A 23,042-nucleotide genomic window follows, 5' to 3' on the forward strand; every position below is an offset into this window, starting at 1 on the left:
AGAATTTGAACTCACAACATAACGGCAGATGAAATACCGCTGAGCATTTCGCCCAGCGTGCTAACAATTCTGCCAGCTCGCCGCCTTATGTAATAGTAAAATTAATACCATGCTTGCAACCATCATCTCATGGTCAACCAAAGCTGTGTTAGTGAAATTTGGCTGACCAATGTTCAGAAGCTTGCTGGACATATGAATATTGGCAGAGGACCACTTTATTTATGCCAAGGGCAGCTTTGTCTTTTTAACTTGTACCAATCAAAGTATTAGGGAGGTGGTCAACATAATTGACCAAAGTCCTTTAACCCTTTAGTATTTAAACCGGCCATATCTGGCCAAAATAGTTAATCTGTTTTATGTTCAAACTGACCAGATCCAGGCTCTCACACCCACCCTACAATGTTATTCTACATTAAGTAATTACACCATCAAGATCTTAAAGATATGAGATAATTCATGATAAAATCACCCACTACACTCTCGGAGTGGTTGGCGTTAGGAAGGGCATCCAGCTGTAGAAACACTGCCAGATCTGACTGGACTGGTGCAGCTTTCGGGCTCCCCAGACCCCAGTTGAACCGTCCAACCCATGCTAGCATGGAAAGCGGACGTTAAATGATGATGATGATGATGATGAATTCAAATCAATGGGAATCAATAGGCATTATGTTTGATAGAATAATCTGAACACTAAAGGGTTAAGACTGTTCCCCAGCATGGTCACAATTGACCCAGTAACTGAAACCAGTAAAATAATATTTGATAGAATTGCCAAACTGCTAATTAAGAACAGAAGTGGTGTACATGCTGTTCTGCCAACACCAAATTACTGTTGTATTTGTTTCTTAAGTAGATTAGTAACTGAAATAGTTAAGCATTGTTTGTCTAAACACTTGATCTTACCAATTAAAATGGGTTTGTTTTTTCTTATCTTGGAGATTTTTATTTCTACTACTTTGTAAACAGTATTTTGTGGTGACCTTCATTCAAACAGAAGTCATTTTTCAGTTCACTTTTACAGATGGTAAACATCTGTGTTAGAAGCTAACCAAGTTTTTTTTTTTTTTTATGTGACTGTCATTTAGCATCAGGTCAGCTGTGGTTGAGAGCAGACCTATGGCTAAAAGCATTCCCAATTAACCATCCCTGGCTTAGTGGGAGTAGTCATGGGTGGGAATACTTTTACTCAGAGGTTTGCTCACTTACAACCGACCTGATTATGTATTTAAAACTCCATTATCCAAATGCATCCTTCCAGTTTTATGATGAAAATATGGAATTTGTTGAAGATTTGACTGCTATCTTTAGTGAGTTGAGCAACCACATAGAGGCTGGTGGTTTGTGTTGTAGCTAAGCATAGAAAGGAAGCGGGTTTGAGAGAATTCTACTGAGGATTGGAGGAAATAATCAAGATTCTATTGTTTAGAGGCAATTCTGAGACCAGAAGCCCTTACAGACAAGATGGCTGATGGGATGTCTGCAACAGGAGTAAATAATCCTCTATCTTATATCAATGGGTTTATTTTTGGTCCTTCTTTCTCCCACAGAATCTGTATGCCTGCAACATGCAGAGTCTCTCTATCCCCCATTCATTCCTTTTCTTTTTGACATACTTTTTTACAGTCGGATGCGCTTACTAACCTGAATCATATCACAGTGTGCTCTGGGTACATTTTACTCTAACACTCACTCTAGATTTGTCTCCAACAAAACTATAGAGCCTCATCTATTTGGCACAGCTTCTTTTTTCTTCCTTTGGTGTTTGATACCAGTTTTCTCTTCCATTTATAAAGTTTAAATTTGAGATATCTGCTTCCCTCATCATATTGAAAACAGTTGGTTCCAGTAAGGGGTTCGTAGTGCTAGTGTAGGGCCATTTCAAAGTATGGTTTATTCCATTATGTGAATGGGGAGCATCAATTACCCTGCTCACAACAGGACAGCATGTTAAGTGACCCCTTCTGTTTTTATTCAGGGTTTCTGGTCTCATAGACAGACTGCTTTAGATTCGACTTGCAGGGACCACTTGTCCATGTGATTAACCCCAACCTTCCCCTTTTATATACTGCTGGATTTTTTTTAGTCACCCTTTCTGTATCAGATGCTATACCACTGCATCATGTAAGGAGTGAATTGACCCTTTAGTATTCAAACTAGCCATATCAGGCTAAAATATTTAACCTGTTTCAAGTTGAAACTGGCCAGATCCAGCCTCTCACGTCTATCCTACAATGCCCTTCTAAAACTATAGAAGCAGGTCATCCAAATTGTGAAACTACAATGTAATGCGTGATTAATTCAAAATAATATGAATAAAGAAACTTTACATTTAAGCTAATAATCTGAATATTAAAGGGTTAAGTTACTATGGGAGCTATCAGTCTGAAGGTGCTCTGAAATAAGAGGTTTGCTTCTGCAATAAAGGTGCAAGGAAGAAGCTTAGATCAATGGTAGTTCTTGCCTAGGTTGTTGTCACAATTTGTGGAGAGTAGGGTACAGAAAATATCAGCCAGATAAGGTAGTTGTTGCAATACAAAGAAACCTTTGTGAAAGAATAAAAGTAATTAAAACATGAAAGTTAAATGTTGGCTTGCTTAGAAAAAGCATTATTATTTAAATTGCTTGAGTTAAGAGGAAATGAGTTTCATGACAGAGGGAATAATCTCCTAATATAATAATAAGCAATGTGTTTTTATATATTTGTATATATATATACACACACACACCACACACACACACACACACACACACACACACACATATATATATGTCCAAAATCACGCAAAGGAGAAGAGTAAATAGTAATTCAGTGAAGGAGAAGTAGTGAGAGTAATAGCCCTGACTGAGAGGAAGTGAGAGAAAGGAAGGGGTGAAAAAAAAATCAGCATTTCAACTCTGTATGAGTATATGTGTGTATGTGTGTGTGTGTGTGTAGAAGGGACGTATGTGAATGTTTGTATGTGTGATTATTACGTACCTTATTTATATATATAAAATACTACAATTAGCCGTCATTATTGCCGGTGCGTAGTCAGCTAGTAGCGGATAATTGGTGAGGTTAGAATATAATAGCTTGGCAGCAGCTTAGTTCTTCGTCTGAACTTGATTTCTTCATTAAAACGAACAATGTCAATTGTCTTTGTTCAAATATGGAATACTGTAATTGGGGGTCGCATTTCACACCACCTGGTGACATGATGGATGAATCGAGTGAAATCTGTTGACATTTAACAACATTGATCCATGTTGCCGTTACTGAAATCTGTGTTTAGCTCTGCTGTTGTATTTGTCCACAACTGTTTCAGTAGAAAGACAGAATATTTAATGAGCACTGTGTGTGTGTGTGTGTGTGTGTGTGCGTGTGCACACTGGTTTTGACATTGTTTTATTATAAAACTGTAATAAAAAAGGAAAAAAATTCTTTAAAACATTCTATTCAGCAGTTTTACATTTACCGAATAAATTGACTAGGATTTTCAATCTCAAATACTGTTAGTTATAAGCACCAATTTAAAATGGTCTCTCATAATACTGACAAGACATGGGGAACTGTTACTCCTTTCTGCCTCAAATTGGTGCTTGTAATATTTCTTGCAAATTTTCCATCATTGCTTTTTCCACTCTCCTCTTTGCCCCATCCATTCTTTCTCCACTCTCCTCTTTGCCCCACCCCTTCTTTCTCCACTCTCCTCTTTGCCCCACCCCTTCTTTCACACTCTCCTCTTTGCCCCATCCCTTCTTTCTCCACTCTCCTCTTTGCCCCATCCCTTCTTTCTCCACTCTCCTCTTTGCCCCACTCCTTCTTTCTCCACTCTCCTCTTTGCTCCATCCCTTATTTCTCCACTCTCCTCTTTGCCCCATCCCTTCTTTCTCCACTCTCCTCTTTTCCCCACCCCTTCTTTCTCCACTCTCCTCTTTGCCCCATCCCTTCTTTCACACTCTCCTCTTTGCCCCATCCCTTCTTTCTCCACTCTCCTCTTTGCCCCACCCCTTCTTTCTCCACTCTCCTCTTTGCCCCACCCCTTCTTTCTCCACTCTCCTCTTTGCCCCACCCCTTCTTTCTCCACTCTCCTCTTTGCCCCACCCCTTCTTTCTCCACTCTCCTCTTTGCCCCACCCCTTCTTTCTCCACTCTCCTCTTTGCCCCACCTCTTCTTTCTCCACTCCCCTCTTTGCCCCATCCCTTCTTTCTCCACTCTCCTCTTTGCCCCACCCCTTCTTTCTCCACTCTCCTCTTTGCCCCACCCCTTCTTTCACTCTCTCCCTATCCTTTCTTCTACTCTTGCTCTTATCACTGGCTGTCTCGACCCTTTCCTTCTACGTCCTTCCTCCTTCCCCTCCCGTTCTTTGCTCTTTCTCTCCCCACTCTCTCTCCACACTCTCTGTCACTATTCTATTTCTTATTTTTCTTTCATTTCAGAGTTGCACTGGATGACAATTGAATAAACTTCCTGAAATCAAACGCTTCATATACGAAGACCTTCCACTGTAGTATCCTTTTATCAAGCTCTCTCTTTCTTTTTACTTGTCAAATAGGTTTTGCAGTTTTGCCATTAATATTACTCCCTGTAAAGTAGGGACTGAAATGCACTGAATTTCAATGAGCTTTTTTAGCTTACAGCTGTTTCTGCAAAAGACATAGAGCATTCATAGTTGAATGCTTGAGTATCACCCTATAGTTTCATTGGATCTTCAATTAGGAGGTGCACTTCATGTTTGAAGCTCCGATGAAGCTATAGAGTGATACGCAAGCACTCAACTATGAGTGCTTTACATCTTATAGCAGAAACAGCTGTAAGCTAATGGAGTTCATAATATAATTGTCTATTCCTTTCATCATCATCATCATCATTCAACGTCTGCTTTCCATGCTGGCATGGGTTGGATGGTTTGACTGAGGATTGGCAAGCCAGTAGGCTGCACCTGGCTCCAGTCTGATCTGGCAAGGTTTCTACAGCTAGATGCCTTTCCTAACGCCAACCATTCTGAGAATATAGTGTTGTGTTTTTTACATGCCAGCAGCACGAGGGCTAGTTTGGCAGTATTGGCATCGATCACATTCGTATGGTGCATTTTATATGCCAGTGGCATGGGAGCCAGTCCGATGGGACTGACATCAACCATGCTCGGAAGGTGCTTTTTACAAACCACTGGCACAGGTGCTGGTCAGGTGGTACTGGCATCGGCCACGACAATGATTTCACTTGACTCAACGGGTTTTCTCAAGCACAGTTTATTACCCAACTGCTCTACTTGAGTTCTAACACCAGGTCATATTCATAAGAAGCATCAAAGTATGGATGAAGACTGTTGTGTGAGGAAGTGTCACACCCTGACAGAGGAAGGAACCTGTGGAAGAGGTAAACCCAGGAAGACATAGGATGAGGTGGTGAAACACAGGCACAAAGACACACACACACACACACTTATACTACAGGCTTCTTTCAGTTTCCATCTAGCAAATCCACTCACAGGGCTTTGGTCAATCTGAGGCTATAGTAGAAGACACTCGTCCAAGGTGCCACGCAGTGAGACTGAACCCAGAACCATATGGTTAAGAAGCAAACTTTTTACCACACAGCCACTCCTGTGCTTGCATATTTATTCTTCTAGTCTGTGGAAGCACTCCGTCGGTTACGACGACGAGGGTTCCGGTTGATCCGAATCAACGGAACAGCCTGCTCGTGAAATTAACATGTAAGTGGCTGAGCACTCCACAGACACGTGTACCCTTAACGTAGTTCTCGGGGATATTCAGTGTGACACAGAGAGTGACAAGGCCGGTCCTTTGAAATACAGGTACAACAGAAACAGGAAGTAAGAGTGAGAGAAAGTTGTGGTGAAAGAGTACAGCAGGGATCACCACCATCCCCTACCGGAGCCTCATGGAGCTTTAGGTGTTTTCACTCAATAAACACTCACAACGCCCGGTCTGGGAATCTTCTAGTCTATGTAAGATGGTACAAGGTCAGAAGTGTTATTTTCTTGTCAGAAGAATAAAACTTGTCTTCTTTAACCCGTATCAGTGAAGATGTTGTTTTCAAGGCAGTGCCCGGGGCAGAACCACAGTTGTATCTACTTGATGACAATGATAGTACAATAGAGGTAAGACTCTACTTCAATACTTTTTGTTTGCTTTTACTATCTTTTTAATTTTATATTACATTTTGGGAACAATAATGTTGGTTAGTTTGAGATTTCTCTACAGATCAGTCACTAGAGCAACAAGAGAGTGCCAACACTACTAGTTATTTTTATTTACATTATTTACATTTGACGGATATTTGTCCTCATCTTGTTTGTTGTTGACACAATGTTTCAGCTGATATACCCTCCAGCCTTCATCAGGTGTCTTGGGGAAATTTTAAACCTGGGTTCTCATTCTTAAGGTATTTTTCGATGTTGTTGTTGTTGTTATTATTATCATCATCATCATCTTCATTATTATTATTATTCAGCTCACTGCCTGGAATCGAACTTGGAATCTTGGAGTTAGTAGCCCACGCTCTTAACCACTACGCCATATGCCCGTGGGCTACTAACCCAAGATTCTGAATTTGCTTCCAGGTAGTGACCTGAATAATAATAATAATAATAATATCAAAAAATACTTTAGGAATGAGAACCCAGGTTTGCAATTTCCTCAAGACACCTGATGAAGGATGGAGGGTATATCAGCCAAAACGTGTTGACAACAAACAAGATGAGGACAAATATCCGTCAAATGTAAATAATGTACATAATTCCTCATCTCTTAAATATAGAACTGTTTGAAAGCCCTAGATATATTGGTTTGCTTCCTGATATGCATTCACAAAATACACACATACACACACATCTTTGGCAAGCATCCATATAGTTTCTCCTCTACCATTCGTTACCCACAGGTATTTACTAACTTGGGGTCATGATAGAAGACACTTGTCAAAGATACTGCACAAGGGGAATGAACCTGGTACAACATAGTTATAAAGCTAACTTCATGACCACACAGCCATACCTATTTGCTACCACCACCACCACCACTACTGCTGTTCCTGCTACTAGTATCAGCACCATTAAGGCTTTGCTTAAAAGAATAATTTATTTCTATTTCCAAATTAAAAGTGGAAAATTTTTTTCTTTTTTAAATCTATGGTGTTTTTTTTTCATGGTTTATCAGCTATTCACAACTTAACCAACCAACTCCCTCCTCATGATATTGTTGGCCTTGTGTTTAAATTAGAGACAATATTATTATTATTATTATTATTATTATTATAGCGTGCCGGTGGCACGTAAAATGCACCATCGGAATGTGGCTGATGCCAGCGCCGCCTTGACTGGCTTCCGTGCCGGTGGCACGTAAAAAGCACCCACTACACTCACGGAGTGGTTGGCGTTAGGAAGGGCATCCAGCTGTAGAAACACTGCCTGATAAGACTGGAGCCTGGTGCAGCCTTCTGGCTTCCCAGATCCCTGGTCGAACCGTCCAACCCATGCTAGCACGGAAAACGGACATTAAACGAACAAGTAGACGTCACACAGTATACAATATCGTGAGGTTGTTGATTGAAGATATTGTGTCTGTTGGGGGTTTGTACTGTTTGTCAAGTCACAACAAGGACCTCAGACAGACAGTACTTTACGCAATATGTGTGCAGTTCTAAGTAATACATCTAGATTGTAGGGTATCTCTAAGATTTTCAGATGTTTTTTTCAGATTGGGGAGGGTATTGAACTCAATGTTCCACTGACAACAGGTATAACCTTTATGTTTGACTCTCGTAGCTGCCACATTTTAGCAATCTCAATTCTCAGGTCTCCATATTTATCAACCTTTTCTCTTTCTTTCATGATGATATGTTGATATTATTATCATTATTAAGGTAGCAAGCTGACAGAATTGTTAGGACACTGGAAGAAATGCATAGCAATATTTCACCCATCGCTACATTCTGAGTTCAAATTCCACCAAGATTGACTTTGCCTTTCATCCTTTCAAGGTTGATTAACTAAGTACCAGTGAAATACTGGAGTCGATGTAATCAACTAATTCCCTCCTCGCAAATTCTAGACCTTGTGCCTATAGTAGGAAGGATTATTATTATTATTATTATCATTATTGTAATAAGGTGGTGAGCTGGCAGAATTGTTAGTGTGTTCCAAGAAATGCCTTGCAACATTTCTTTCTGCTCAAAGCTGCGAGCTGGCAGAAACATTAGCATGCCGGGAGAAATGCTTAGCAGGTATTTTGTCTGTCTACATTTTGAATTCAAATTCCCCCAAGGTTGATTTTGCCTTTCATCCTTTCGGGGTCAATAAATTAAGTACCAGTTGCATACTGGGATCAATCTAATCGACTGGCCCCTCCCCAAAAATTTCAAGCCTTGTGCCTAGAGTAGAAAAGAATATTTTAAAAATGGTAAGCTGGCAGAAACGTTAGCACACCTGGCAAAATGCTTAGCAGGGATTTCGTCTGTCTTTATGTTCTGAGTTCAAATTCCGCCAAGGTCGGCTTTGCCTGTCATCCTCTCAGGGTCAATAAATTAAGTATCAGTTGCATACTGGGGTCGATCTTATCGACTGGCCCCTCTCCAAAAATTTCGAGCCTTATGCCTAGAGTAGAAAAGGATATTTCTTCCTGCTCTTTACATTCTGGTTTCAAATCCTGCCAAGTTCAACTTTGCTTTTCATCCTGTCATGGTTGATAAAAGAAAGTGCCAGTTGAATGCTACTTCAATGTTATCAACAAGCTACCCTCTCGCTAAAGACAGCTTGTCTTATACCAAATTTGAAACTCTTCAAGACAGCAGACTGGCAGAATCATTCATGTGTCAACAAAATGCTAGGCAGCATTTCTTCTGGCTCTTTTCATTCTGAGTTCAAATCCCACCTAGGCCAACCTTGCCTTTTGCCCTTACAGGGTCAGTAAAATAATGTACCTGCCATTCACTGGGATCAACATAATCAGCTTGCTCTCTTTCCACTAAAATTGTTGGCCTTGTGCCATTCACCATCATTGTCTTCATTTAATGTCCATTATCCATACCGGCATGGGTTGGACAGTTTGACTGGGCTGGCATACTGGAGGGCTGCACCAGGCTCCAGTCTGATTTAGCGTGGTTTTCTACGGCTGGATGCCCTTCTTAATGCCAACCACTCTGAGAGTGTAATGGATGCTTTTACGTGCCACCGGCACAGGTACCATTTCCATGACACTGGTATCTGCCACGACTGTGATTTTGCTCAGGTTGATGGGTCTTCTTGAGCATGACATAATGCCAAAGGTCTTGGTCATTGCCTCTGTGAGGACCAACACTCGAAAGGAACTTATCCACCTCACCTCCGTGAGGCCCAATTTGTAAAAATTATTACTAAAATATCAACTTGACAAAACCATTATTATACCAGACAACATGTTCAGCAGCTTTTTTTCCACTTTATATTCTGAGTTCAAATGCTACTGAAGTTGACTTTTGTCTTCCATCCTTTCAAGCTCTGTGAATTAAGTACCAATTAAGCATTGGTGTCAATATAATCAACTAGACCCCTCCACTAAAATTTCAGGTCTTCTGCCTATTGTAGAAAGAATTATTATTGTCATCATTGTTTAAAGAGTTGTAAATCATTCTTGAAGGCGGCGAGCTGGCTGAAACATTAAGCACGCCAGGCGAAATGTTTAGCGGTATTTCATCTGCAGTTATGTTCCGAGTTCAAATTCCACCAAGGTCAACTTTGCCTTTCATCCTTTCGGGGTCGATTAAATAAATACCAGTTATGCACTTAATCCATTTGTCTGTCCTTGTTTGTCCTCTCTGTGTTTAGCCCCTTGTGGGTAGTAAAGAAATATGTAAATCATTCTTGAAGATTTGAATTTTTCAAATTTAATCTTGCCTTTCATGTATTTTAATGAATATTTTTTGTTTTGTTTTTTCCAGACTATCAATCTCAGTGACTTAACTCAGTATGACTGCAATAAACTGATGGAAGCCAATGGATTCATCAAAAAGGATAGTAAAGCTAGCCATGCTGATTTATAATCTAGTTTATATGTATGTGTGCGTGTGTCTCTCTCAATCTGGACAATATTTTCCACTTTCAGAAATGGTTTTCACTCAAATAGTTTCTCTTCAACTAGTGTAGCAAATCTATTTATTATCCTATTCACAAATGTTTAGTATTGTCTTTCAAACTGACACCTCTATCTGTTTATTTTATTAAGAGATAGTGAAAGAATCCTATAAGGATATGGAAATTTTCTGTTCTTTGTCTATAATAGACTTAGTTTAGTTTGAGGAGGTTGCAGATTTTTCAGGTTTAGGGGCCAATCAAATAATTCTAGATTAGAAATTGTTAAAATTGAATAAGAAAGAATGAGAATTTTCAGTCTAATCTCTGTTGGAGACTTGGGGAATTATAAGTAAATAGCGGATTAGTATTCTAAGACTTGAGACAGATTTTTAACTGATAATATTTGGTGGAGTTCCATGACCAATTAAGAAATATTTTAGGTTTAGTTAATTAAACTTATTAATCTTTTGAATAAGTTGAGACATTTTTTTCACCATTCTCCACAAAGCTATTTATCGTCAAATCTAATCGAATCATTAATTCTTGTAACTAGTTTTGTTTTCTGTGTAATATATGGTATAATAATGTCATTTCTGTTCTGGTTACCTGTCTTGTCTGTTTGTCTGAGACTGGGAGAAAGTGGATTGTGTGAAAGGTCTAGAATCACTTCTAAACTGTCTGTCATGCGTAACAGCTTTAACTCTTATGACGTTTCAAATTTAAATTTTTGGTTTGGAACTGATATCTTACACTTGTTGAGTTGTCATGCTTGATGGTACACTTTAGAAAACAACAACACAAACAATATTCAACTGAAAACAAAAACGAAGAAAAAAATTTCATAAAAAAAGAAAATTTATTCTTTATGAATTTTTAAGAATTTGTCTATTAAATGCTTTATATTTACTTACTTCTTGTGTCTGCTTTTCTTTTTCTTTCTTTTTTTCCATTTTTAACACTTCTTTTAGAAAAAATTACACATAAAACTTTCTGTTTTATTGCAATTTAAACTCAGCTCTGAAATAAAATTGAAGACATCTCTAAAGAATAACCTGGGAATCTTGAAGTCTGTCTTTTTTCAAGATAAACATTCATTGTCACCTGCTACATTTAAGAAATAACTAGTTGTTTGACCTGATTAATCAGAAGTAAACATCGATATGTTATAGGTTCCATTCCTTAGAAAATCATGCACCTACTTCTAACAACTCTATCTGAACTGAAACATGAAGAATTAAAAGTTCTATTCTATATTTCTATAAAATATGTTGAAAATGCAGATTCAATGTTGATGCTTTTTAATTACTCTTCACCCTCTTAGCATTTTGCTTTTAAACTTTTAATTATGAAAATTACATAATTTTTTATGTTCCTTCTCCATTGATGTCAGTAAAAACACAATGGATTAACTGAAAATATCGCAAGAGTTTCAGAAATGTTTTATCATGCCAAGCCCGCCTGACTGGCTCCTGTGCCAGTGGCATGTAAAAAGCACCTACTACACTCTTGGAGTGGTTGACATTAGGAAGGGCATCCAGCTGTAGAAACATTGCCTGATTAGACTGGATCCTGGTGCAGCCACTGGCTCTCCAGACCTCAATCAAAGGAAACTGAAAGAAGCCCATCATATGTATGTTTGTTTGTCCCCCAACATCGCTTGACAACCGATGCTGGTGTGTTTACGTCCCCGTAACTTAGCGGTTCAGCAAAAGGGACCGATAGAATAAGTACAAGGCTTACAAAGAATAAGTCCTGGGGTCGATTTGCTCAACTAAAGGCGATGCTCCAGCATGGCCACAGTGAAATGACTGAAACAAGTAAAAGAGTATATTTTTGTAATTAAATATTAGGAATTGTATACAAAACAAATTGTCAAAATACTTTGTGTTTTATAAAAATATAACCAGTTGATTGCTCATAAATTTCAACAACAAAATCTCATATGGATCCTAGTTGAGAATCACTGCTTTAGAGTGTAGTTGAAAATGACAGGTATGAGTTAATTGATATTATTCAAATTGGGAACAGAATATTTCAGTGCTTGCTACCATTCTATAGCCCTCAAACATATTAATAAAGAATACTTCTATAGAATGGTTTCTTTATAATCACACATTCACACTGACATACTTTCAGATTAATTCCATTAATGTCTCTGAACATGTCAACAAATTAGAAATCAATTTGATACAATCAGGTCTAGACAAGATGGCACCATATTGAATAATAGTCTCCAGGTTTTCACTTATTTGTACCACTTTGGATGATTAGAACCATTCCATTAACAGCAATTTCCAAAATTATGAACTTTTAAGGAAAGGCTGGCACTTCCTTGATCCTCCAGTAAATATTAAAGTCAGCAAACAGAAATGGAATTTGAACTGAAGAACAAATGTGTCTCAAACCAAATGCCCTTCAGTTACATCTCTCTTCATTCTCAGTTCAAACACAGCTGCCATAGTTGTCATTGTTTCTCCATCGTTTAGACTGAGCATAGAAGTACTCACCTTGAAAATGTCTTTTTATTTGAATCTAAACCACTTTTTGGTTGGTGATCAAACTGACTGAAACCATCATCATTTAACGTTCATTTTCCCAAGCTGGTATGGGTCAGACAGTTTGATTGGATCCAATATCTGAAAAGACTGCTGAGTTCTAGTGTCAGCTTTGGTGTGTTTTCTATGGCTGGATGCCCTTCCTAATGCCAACCACCTTACAGTTTGTATGAGGTGCTGCATTTTTCATGACGCCAACACTAGTGAGCTTTCCAAGTAAGTTGCAAAAGGACAGAAGGGGTGGGGACCTGCGTGATTAAGTAGTGGGTGAGGATGGAGTAGTATCAGGTAAACTATAATAGAGAGACAGGCACAGGTGTCTTGCTATAGAGATCTGTGCTTGTCCCTCTAATGTAAATATTAGAGAAATGTATTCATTTCTGAAGCTGGTGTTAATATTCCAAAACCTTGTAATCTTATTAACAGTTCATCTCAGACCTTCAGCTGTGCCGGTGGCACATAAAAAGCACCATTCAAGCATGATCGATGCCAGTGCTGCATGACTGGCTCCTGTGCCAGTGGGACATAAAAAGCACCCTTTAAACGTGGTTGATGCCGGTGCCACCTGACTAGTCCCATGCTGGTGGCACATAATAAAACACCATTCATGCATGATCGTTGCCAGTGCTGCCTGACTGGCTCCTATGCCAATGGCACGTAAAAAGCACCATTCGAGCATGGTCATTGCCAGCGCTCCATGCTGGTGGCACGTAAAAAGCACCATTTGAGCAAGGTCGATGCCAGTGCCAGCTGACTAGACCTGTGCTTGAATGTGGTCGATGCCAGTACTGCCTAACTGACCCTCATGCTGGTGGCATGTAAAAAGCACCACTACACTCTCGAAATGGTTGATGTTAGGAAGACCATCCAGCTGTAGAAACTTTGCCAGATCAGATTGGTGGCTGGTGCAGCCTTCTGGCTTGCCAGCCCTCAGTCAAACTGTCCAACCCATGCCAGCATGGAAAGCGGACATTAAACAACGATGATATTAAAGTAGATCCAATTATAACCCCTTCCTTGGAAGCATCAGCCTGATACTTGATTCAAGATTTAGTTATTGCCACTGTTTAACCACAGGCCAGCTCCCCTGATAGAGCACACTTGTTATCTAAACTATTTCTGTTACCCCAATGTGGCCTTCTTTTTGTAAAACAAGGAAATATAATTTAATACTTTTGGCTACTATTTCTAACATGTTGGGGTAAGAAATCCTTCAGTCATAAGCAAAATTTTGCCCACTAATAAATTTTAAACCAACTGCTCCCTCTAAAAACCAGTATAAAAAGAAAAAGGCTTAAACCTTAAGACCAAAATGGTAGATTAACCCTTTCATTACAAACCTGGCTGAAACCACCTCTGGCTCTAGTACAAATGTCTTGTTTCCATAAGTTTTGAATTAAAATTTTCCACCAAACCTTAGTCACAATTTATGTTCTTAACACTAGCTCAATGATAACAAAGTTATTTTACTAAATTCTTTGTTATATTTAAAGTAATTGAAAGAAATACAGAGCATCTCAAAATAAATACAGTAACGAAAGGGTTAATATTAGTAACAATCGTAAAGTGGTCAGCCATCGGAATTGTTAACACTCTGGACGAAATGCTTTGTAGCATTTTGCCCGTGTTTTTGATCTGAGTTCTAATTCCACTGAGGTCAACGTTACCTTCTATCCTTTCAGGGTCAATAAAATAAGTACCAGTTGAAGACTGAGGTCGACGAAATTGACTTATCCCCTCCACTAAAATTGCTGCCCTTATGCCAAAATTTGGAACTAATATTGGTTACATATTTATAAACTTGTAAAAGTATTCATAATTTTTCTTAGCAGAGAAACACCTCGGGTTCTTTTGCACATGGAATTTTTCATGATATTAAAATGGTTCCTGTTTCTATAACAAGTGACTGACAGCCCTTCAAGAATAACCACAATCTTCCATATATGTGACCAGTTAACCTGCTATTTAAAAAAAAAGAGAAAAATGTTTAAGCAATTGGTTTTTAAAAAAAACTGCCTTGATGTTAAAATTCCAGGAATTACAGAGCTGTTAGGATAGGTTACAGTTATTTGTCCTCCACATGGCTAAAGGAAACTTTCACAAATTGTTTTTAGGGGTGAAAAAAAAGACATAAATTCATCCAAGAATCAAACTTGTGTTTTAACCCTTTAACATTAAAACCAACCAATTCCAGCTCAAATATTTCACCTGTTTTATGTTCAAACTGGCCGTGTCCAGCTTCTCACATTTATCCTATAATGTCATTGTAATAATAAACAATCATAGGCATAGGAGTGGCTGAGTGGTAAGTAGCTTGCTTACGAACTACATGGTTCCAGGTTCAGTCCCACAGCGTGGCACCTTGGGCAAGTGTCTTCTACTATAGCCTCGGGCCGACCAAAGCCTTGTGAGTGGATTTGGTAGACGGAAACTGAAAGAAGCCCGTCGTATATATGTATATATATATATATATATATGTATGTTTGTGTCTTTGTTTGCCCTCAACATCACTTGACAACCGATGGTTGTCACAGTTCGGCAAAAGAGACCGATAGAATAAGTACTAGGCTTCTAAAGAATAAGTCCTGGGGTCGATTTGCTCGACTAAAGGTGGTGCTCCAGCATGGCCGCAGTCAAATGACTGAAATAAGTAAAAGAGTAAAAGATATAAATACATATATGCAAACATATAAATCAATATATATATATATACATCTATACATATACATCTATACTATGAATGTATACATATACATATGTGCAGATGTATACATATATATATGCATAATATATAAATGACTGAAACATTATATATATATAATATATAAATGACAGAAACAAGTAAAAGAGTAATCACTTCATCAAAACCTCAAAGCTACAAGATCACGTATGATTAATTCAAAACAATGTGAATATATAAGAATTACATTTGACAGAGTAATCCAAACGTCTGAATGCTAAAGGGTTAATAATGTTTGTTCAAAGCTGATATCATTTGGTTTCTTGCCAGACTGCCATAAACTCAAACAGCTGCAGTGTTTAAAGGTGAAGGTTTTTTTTTCTGTATTTTTGTAAAACAGGAAAATAGTTATAAAAGTTAGTGGTACGTAAATCTCTATGTAAGAATATCTTTATATATAAAAGTGAGGTTGTGTGCTGTCTGTCTCCTACGATTTAGATTCCTTACTCCCACATTTTGCGGTGCAGTGTAACCAAAACCGGGTATCTTATAGTCGTGATTCATATCGAGCCCTTCTGGGTATTAGCGCGCGTCTACGATGAGTCTACGATTTTAAAAAAATTTACCATCATTTTTTCCCATTTTTAATGCATTTTTTTTGCTATTATATAAGGGAAGTAACTCTCTAAAAATGTATTATTAAATCTCAACGTAAAAAGCTACAGTAACACCCCCCCGCTTTGTGGTTAGCCATATTGAGATGGCTATTATACTTTACATCTCTAAAAATGCTTATATAGTTATTTCCCTTACAAACCTGAGCAACGCCGGGCGATACTGCTAGTTTCAGATAAATGTATTCCTAGGTTGATTGTTGATTAAACCCAGGTCAACTGTGACTGAGCAGAACTATGAACAAAGTCATTCTAGCCATGGCCATCCAGTCTGCTTAAGAATATCTAGGAATATATTGTCTAATATTTCTTTTCCTTTTTGCAAGACATTGAGGTGTGATTTCGGGGAGATTCAGGTGTTGTTTAAATTAGATTTTAATGGATGGATGGAAGCACTCCATCGGTTACGACGACGAGGGTTCCGGTTGATCCGAATCAACAGAACAGCCTGCTCGTGAAATTAATGTGTAAGTGGCTGAACACTCCTCAGACACGTGTACCCTTAACGTAGTTCTCGGGGATATTCAGCATGACACAGAGAGTGACAAGGCCGGCCCCTTGAAATACAGGTACAACAGAAACAGGAAGTAAGAGTGAGAGAAAGTTGTGGTGAAAGAGTACAGCAGGGATCACCACCATCCCCTGCCAGAGCCTCGTGGAGCTTTAGGTGTTTTTGCTCAATAAACACTCACAACGCCCGGTCTGGGAATCGAAACCGCGATCCTATGACCGCGAGTCCGCTGCCCTAACCACTGGGCCATTGCACCTCCAGATTTTAATAGTGAATATCTTAAGAGAAAGAATGTAAGGTCAAGTTGATATTAATAACAGAAAAGTAAGATATTGGCATTGTCTATGCTTTCTGGTACCTCAATGTGTAAACAGTCAAGACTCTTAACTTTTGATGACCAGAGTTCTCCTTACTTTAAATAGGAACCACAGATTGGAAGTCAGAAATTGCCACTGTAAACTTGATAAAAGCATTTAGGGTGATTTGTGTCCTAAGTGTATTTTGCATCTCTTAAATATAGAACTGTAATACAATCCATAGTGTGAATCCTGACAGGTTGGAATCGGTTGTTCAACCATGTTGAAGGATGAATGAATGCTAAAATGGACAGGTTTCCTCAAGCACAGCAAAATGCCAATAATCTCAGACCTTTGTCATCGTCTCTGTAAGGTTCAGCATCTGGGGTTCAGCCTTCAGTACTTTGTCCCATATCTTTCTGGGTCTCTCTTTACCACAAGTTCCATCCATTTTAAGCAATAGGTACTTCTTTATGCAATTGTCCTCATCCATACACATCATCATCATCATCATCATCGTTTAATGTCCACTTTCCATGCTAGCATGGGTTGGACGATTTGACTGAGGGCTGGCAAACCAGATGGCTGCACCAGGCTCCAATCTTGATCTGGCAGAGTTTCTACAGCTGGATGCCCTTCCTAATGCCAACCACTCCGAGAGTGTAGTGGGTGCTTTTTACATGCCACCGGCATTGGGGTCAGCCAGGCAGTACTGGCAATGACCTCGCTCGAATCTTTTTACACATGCCACCAGCACAGGTGCCAGTAAGGCAATGTTGGTAACGAGCACGCTCGAATGGTGCCCTTTTACATGCCACCGGCACGGAAGCCAGTTGGCTGCTCTGGCAATGATCAAGCTCGGATGGTGCTCTTGGCACCCTACTAGCACGAGCACAAGTGCCAGTAAGGCGACGCTGGTAACCACATGACAAAATTAGTACACTTGCCTAGCTTCCCTTTTAGCTACTTGATACGGTTCTTTTTTACCTCCACTCTTCCACACTTTCCAAACCTGTATCTTCTCTTTTATGGCCCTTTCAATCTCACTGTTCCACCATCGTGTGACCCTTGGTCTGGCAGAAGCTTTGCTCCAGTTGCAGACTTGGTCTGTCACCCTCAATAGGTTATCCGGTAAGAACTTCCAGTTCTCCTCTGTGTCATACATCTCTGTCTCTTCCTCCTTCTTGTCAAATGGCTCAATTACAATATCTCTATATTGAAGGATCCTTAAGTTTCCACAACCTTCTTATCCATATTGGCTTGTGTCCTTGGAACCCTCTAGTTCCAAGTCTAAAGTCACTAATCTATATAATATGTGTGTATGTATGTGCTGTGTATGTATGTATGTATATAAGTGTGTATGTGTGTGTGTGTGAGAGAGAGAGAGAGACTGAGTGTATGTATATATATGTGTGTATGTATGTGCTGTGTATGTATGTATGTATGTATGTATGTAAGTGTGTGTGTGTGTGTGTGTGTGAGAGAGAGAGACTGAGTTTGTCTCCCACCATCACTTGACCACTGCTGTTGGCTTGTTTGCATCCCCATAGCTTAGCAGTTCGACAAAAGAGATCAATAGAATAAACACCTGACTTAAAAACAAATACTGGGATCGATTTGTTTGACTAATTCCTTCAAGATGGTGCTCCAGTATGGCCACAGTCTAGTAAGAGAAACAAGTAAACAACAAAAGTTTTCAAGAACCAAATTATCAAAGGTCTCCTTCTCGTTTCCAGACAGGGAGCTCCATTTCCAGCTGGGGTCAATAGATATGACCATCTCGTCTTTTATTCTGATTTTATTACCAATGTTAACATTATGCAATGTGTCCAGCTTTTGAAATGGCATGTTGTCATTAAAGAAAGCCTGACTGCTATTTCTAGCATTTCAAACGAATAGAGGCTTCCCGTGTTGGCTCGTAACTCCTCAGTACTAGAGTAAAGCTAAGAAATTATCCTGAGATGAAAGAGTGAATCACAACTAAAGTACAAGTCAGCATCAACACCATCACCACCATCACCATCATCTTAATTATCTTCATCTTCATTATCATCATCATCATTAGTGAAAATATGAGATTTTAAAAATTATGGCCCCACTTATTATTATCAACCCCACCACTACCATCATAACTGTCTTCGTCCCCACAATCAACATCATCATCATCATCATCGCCATCATCATCATCATCATCTCTTCATCATCATCTTCATCATCTTCATCATCATCATCATCTTCATCATATCTCATCATCATCATCTTCATCATCTCATCATCATCATCTTCCTCATCTCATCATCATCTCTTCATCATCATCATCATCATCATCATCATCTTCATCATCATCTCTTCATCATCATCATCATCTTCATCATCATCATCATCTCATCATCATCATCATCATCATCATCTTCATCATCATCATCATCTCATCATCATATCATCATCATCACCTTCTCATCATCTTCATCATCATCTTCATCATCATCATCATCATCATCATCATCACCTTCATCATCATCTTCATCATCATCTTCATCATCATCATCATCGTCGTCATCATCTTCATCATCATCGTCATCATCATCGTCAACATCATCATCACCTTCATCATCATCTTCATCATCTTCATCATCATCATCATCATCATCTTCCTCATCATCATCATCATCATCTTCCTCATCATCATCATCATCATCATCATCTTCATCATCATCATCTTCATCATCATCATCATCATCTTCATCGTCATCATCATCGTCATCATCATCATCATCATCATCATCTTCATCATCATCATCGTCATCATCATCATCATCATCATTCATCACCTTCATCATCATCTTCATCATCATCTTCATCATCATCATCATCGTCGTCATCATCACCTTCATCATCATTTTCATCTTCATCATCATCATCATCATCATCATCATCATCATCTTCATCATCATCGTCATCATCATCGTCAACATCATCATCACCTTCATCATCATCTTCATCATCTTCATCATCATCATCGTCATCATCTTCATCATCATCATCTTCATCATCATCATCTTCATCATCATCACCTTCATTATCATCTTCATCTTCATCATCATCTTCATCGTCATCATCGTCATCATCATCATCACCATCACCTTCATCATCATCTTCTTCATCATCATCGTCATCATCGTCATCATCATCATCACCATCACCTTCATCATCATCGTCATCATCATCATCATCGTCATCATCATCATCATCGTCATCATCTTCATCATCATCATCGTCGTCGTCAACATCATTACAATCATGATTATCAACTAATGTTATCCTCCTTCTACACTTATCTCTTCACCACCATCACCATCCCCACCATCCAGCACCAGTAGCAACAGCAGCAGCAGCAATAACAGCAGCCATGAACCTTGAATGTATTTAGGTCGTGATGTTTCTTGCCAAAATTCTGCACTATGATGTTCTCTGAGGGTTGATGTGTGTGTGTGTGTGCGCGCGCACGTGCGTGTCTATGTGTGTGTGTGTGTGTGTGTATGAGGTCGGTTGTACTGGTATCGGGATGAGGTAAGAAGGTGCTACTCTTTACAAATACCCAGACACAAACAGTAAATGGAGTCACGTTAACCTTAAACCTGATACCCTGATTTGTAGCATTGATATATGCTACTGTTGTTTAGCCCTAGGTTAATCTTCCTCAAGCAAACATTCCAGCCGTGACCATCACTTTCTTTATTCGGATATAGTTTCTCTAAAACTACTTTATCTTTTCCCCTTAAACCCTTTTAATACCAACCTACCAAAAACTGGATCTGTGAGACAAAGGGATCAAAATAAAAGCCTTCAATCAAAATTTATATTCCTAACATCATTATTGTATCATCATCTTCAATGTCCACCTTTCCCATGCTTGCATGGGAATTGGTTGAGACCAGATGGAATTGGTTGCGAATAGATGCAATTGGTTCAGGCCAGATAAAATTGGTTGAGGCTGGATGGAATTGGCTGAGGCCAGATGGAATTGGTTGAGGCCAGATGGAATTGGTTGAGGCCAGATAGAATTGGTTGAGGTCAGATGGAATTGGTTGAGGCCAGATAGAATTGGTTGAGGCCAGATGGAATTGGTTGAGGTCGGATGGAATTGGTTGAGGCTAGATGGAATTGGTTGAGGCCAGATAGAATTGGTTGAGGCCAGATGGAATTGGTTGAGGCCAGATGGAATTGGTTGAGGCCAGATAGAATTGGTTGAGGTCGGATGGAATTGGTTGAGGTCGGATGGAATTGGTTGAGGTCGGATGGAATTGGTTGAGGTCGGATGGAATTGGCTGAGGCCAGATGGAATTGGTTGAGGCCAGATGGAATTGGCTGAGGCCAGATGGAATTGGTTGAGGCCAGATAGAATTGGCTGAGGCCAGATAGAATTGGCTGAGGCCAGATGGAATTGGCTGAGGCCAGATGGAATTGGTTGAGGTCGGATGGAATTGGTTGAGGTCGGATGGAATTGGTTGAGGCCAGATGGAATTGGCTGAGGCCAGATAGAATTGGTTGAGGCCAGATGGAATTGGTTGAGGCCAGATGGAATTGGTTGAGGCCAGATAGAATTGGTTGAGGCCGGGTGGAATTGGTTGAGGCTGGATGTTCTTCCTGTCACCAACCCTTATCTGTTTGCAGGCAAGGTAGTGAAGGCACATGGCTTAGTAGTTAGGGTATCTAGATCACAATCATAAGGTTGTGAGTTCAATTCCCAGCAACATATTTTGTTCTAGAGCTAGACACTTTATTTCTCATTGCTCCAGTCTCCTCAGCTAGCAAAAATGAGTTGTACCTGTAATTCAAAAGGGCCAACCTTGTCACACTCTGTGTCATGCAAAATCTCCCTTAAGATTACATTAAGAGTATGCATGTCTGTGGAGTACTCAGCCACTTGCATATCAATTCCATGAACTGGCTGTTTGGTTCCTTTTATCAACTGGAACACTCATCGTTGAAACCAACAGAGAGCCAGGGCCAGGCAGCGTAATGTTTCCTCATTGGCCAGACAGGTTTCCACAGAAGATTGAAAACGAAGGACACTGCTTGTATGACAGTGACACTCATTTACATCTATTAGATGATCTCAAGAGGAGGAGACTCACAAACACATACATATACATATGTAAATAAAATAAGTACCAGGCAGTGTTGAAATTGATATACCAACTCTCTCTCTCTCACTCACTCTCTCTCTCTCACTCCCACTCTCACTCTCTCTCTCTCTCCCATTCTCTCTCACTCTCACTCTGTCTCTCTCTTTATCCCCTCCCTCTCTCTGTATCCCCTTCCTCTCTCTTTATCCTCTCCCTCTCTCTTTATCCCCTCCCTCTCTCTTTATCCTCTCCCACTCTCTTTATCCCCTCTCCCTCTCTTTATCCCCTCCCTCTCTCTTTATCCCCTCCCTCTCTCTGTATCCCCTTCCTCTCTCTTTATCCTCTCCCTCTCTCTTTATCCCCTTCCTCTCTCTTTATCCCCTCCCTCTCTCTGTATCCCCTCCCTCTCTCTGTATCCCCTTCCTCTCTCTTTATCCTCTCCCTCTCTCTTTATCCCCTCCCTCTCTCTGTATCCCCTCCCTCTCTCTGTATCCCCTTCCTCTCTCTTTATCCTCTCCCTCTCTCTTTATCCCCTCCCTCTCTCTGTATCCCCTTCCTCTCTCTTTATCCCCTCTCTCTCTCTTTATCCCCTCCCTCTCTCTTTATCCTCACCCTCACCAATTTCAGGCCTTGTCTGTTTTAAAAATGACTATTTTGGAAGGTGAGTGTGTAACTTGAAGGATGTCTGGCTGCTGTTTCTAGCGGGTTAATCAACTATGTACTGTTCCTTCCATTTATTGAAGCTGTATGTCACCGGTGTCAGAGGAGCATAAAATAGTTATCTTGTGGGACAGATCGGTTTTCTAATGCACTGCTGTGAGAAATAGGTTGATGGCTTGACATTTCAGGAACAAAGAACAAAGAACAGAGTGGAGTGTACTTTAGCAATGGATCATTAGAATTATTGTATTTATGCATGAGAATATATGTGTGTGTGTGTGGGGGGGTATGTCAAGCCATCCAATCCTTGCTTTATGGAAAGTGGATGTTAAATGATGATAATGATGATGAAGATGATTTATATATATATATATATATTTTTATATATAAAAGTGAGGTTGTGTGCTGTCTGTCTCCTATGATTTAGATTCCTTACTCCCACATTTTCCGGTGCAGTTTAACCAAAACTGGGTATCTTATAGTCG

General features: G+C 39.6%; 2 long non-coding RNA genes across 2 annotated transcripts in view; one reads left to right on the forward strand and one right to left on the reverse strand.

Annotated features, from left to right (window-relative positions):
• Window positions 1–10,878, forward strand: part of LOC115213409 — a 28,736-nt gene extending 17,858 nt beyond the window's left edge. The window contains exons 2-4 of the long non-coding RNA XR_003881799.2: window positions 4,420–4,490; window positions 6,026–6,104; window positions 9,920–10,878. This is a non-coding gene — a long non-coding RNA (uncharacterized LOC115213409). The remainder of the gene's footprint in view (window positions 1–4,419; window positions 4,491–6,025; window positions 6,105–9,919) is intronic.
• LOC118764019 lies at window positions 9,937–20,311 on the reverse strand. Its single transcript, XR_004999799.1, has 2 exons — window positions 20,276–20,311; window positions 9,937–10,049 (listed from the first exon to the last, which is right to left on the reverse strand). It is a non-coding gene; the product is annotated as an uncharacterized LOC118764019 (long non-coding RNA).
• Window positions 20,312–23,042: the final 2,731 nt, after the last annotated feature.

This window comes from Octopus sinensis, linkage group LG6 (assembly GCF_006345805.1).
Source record: "Octopus sinensis linkage group LG6, ASM634580v1, whole genome shotgun sequence".
NCBI classification, from domain to species: Eukaryota; Metazoa; Mollusca; class Cephalopoda; order Octopoda; family Octopodidae; genus Octopus; species Octopus sinensis.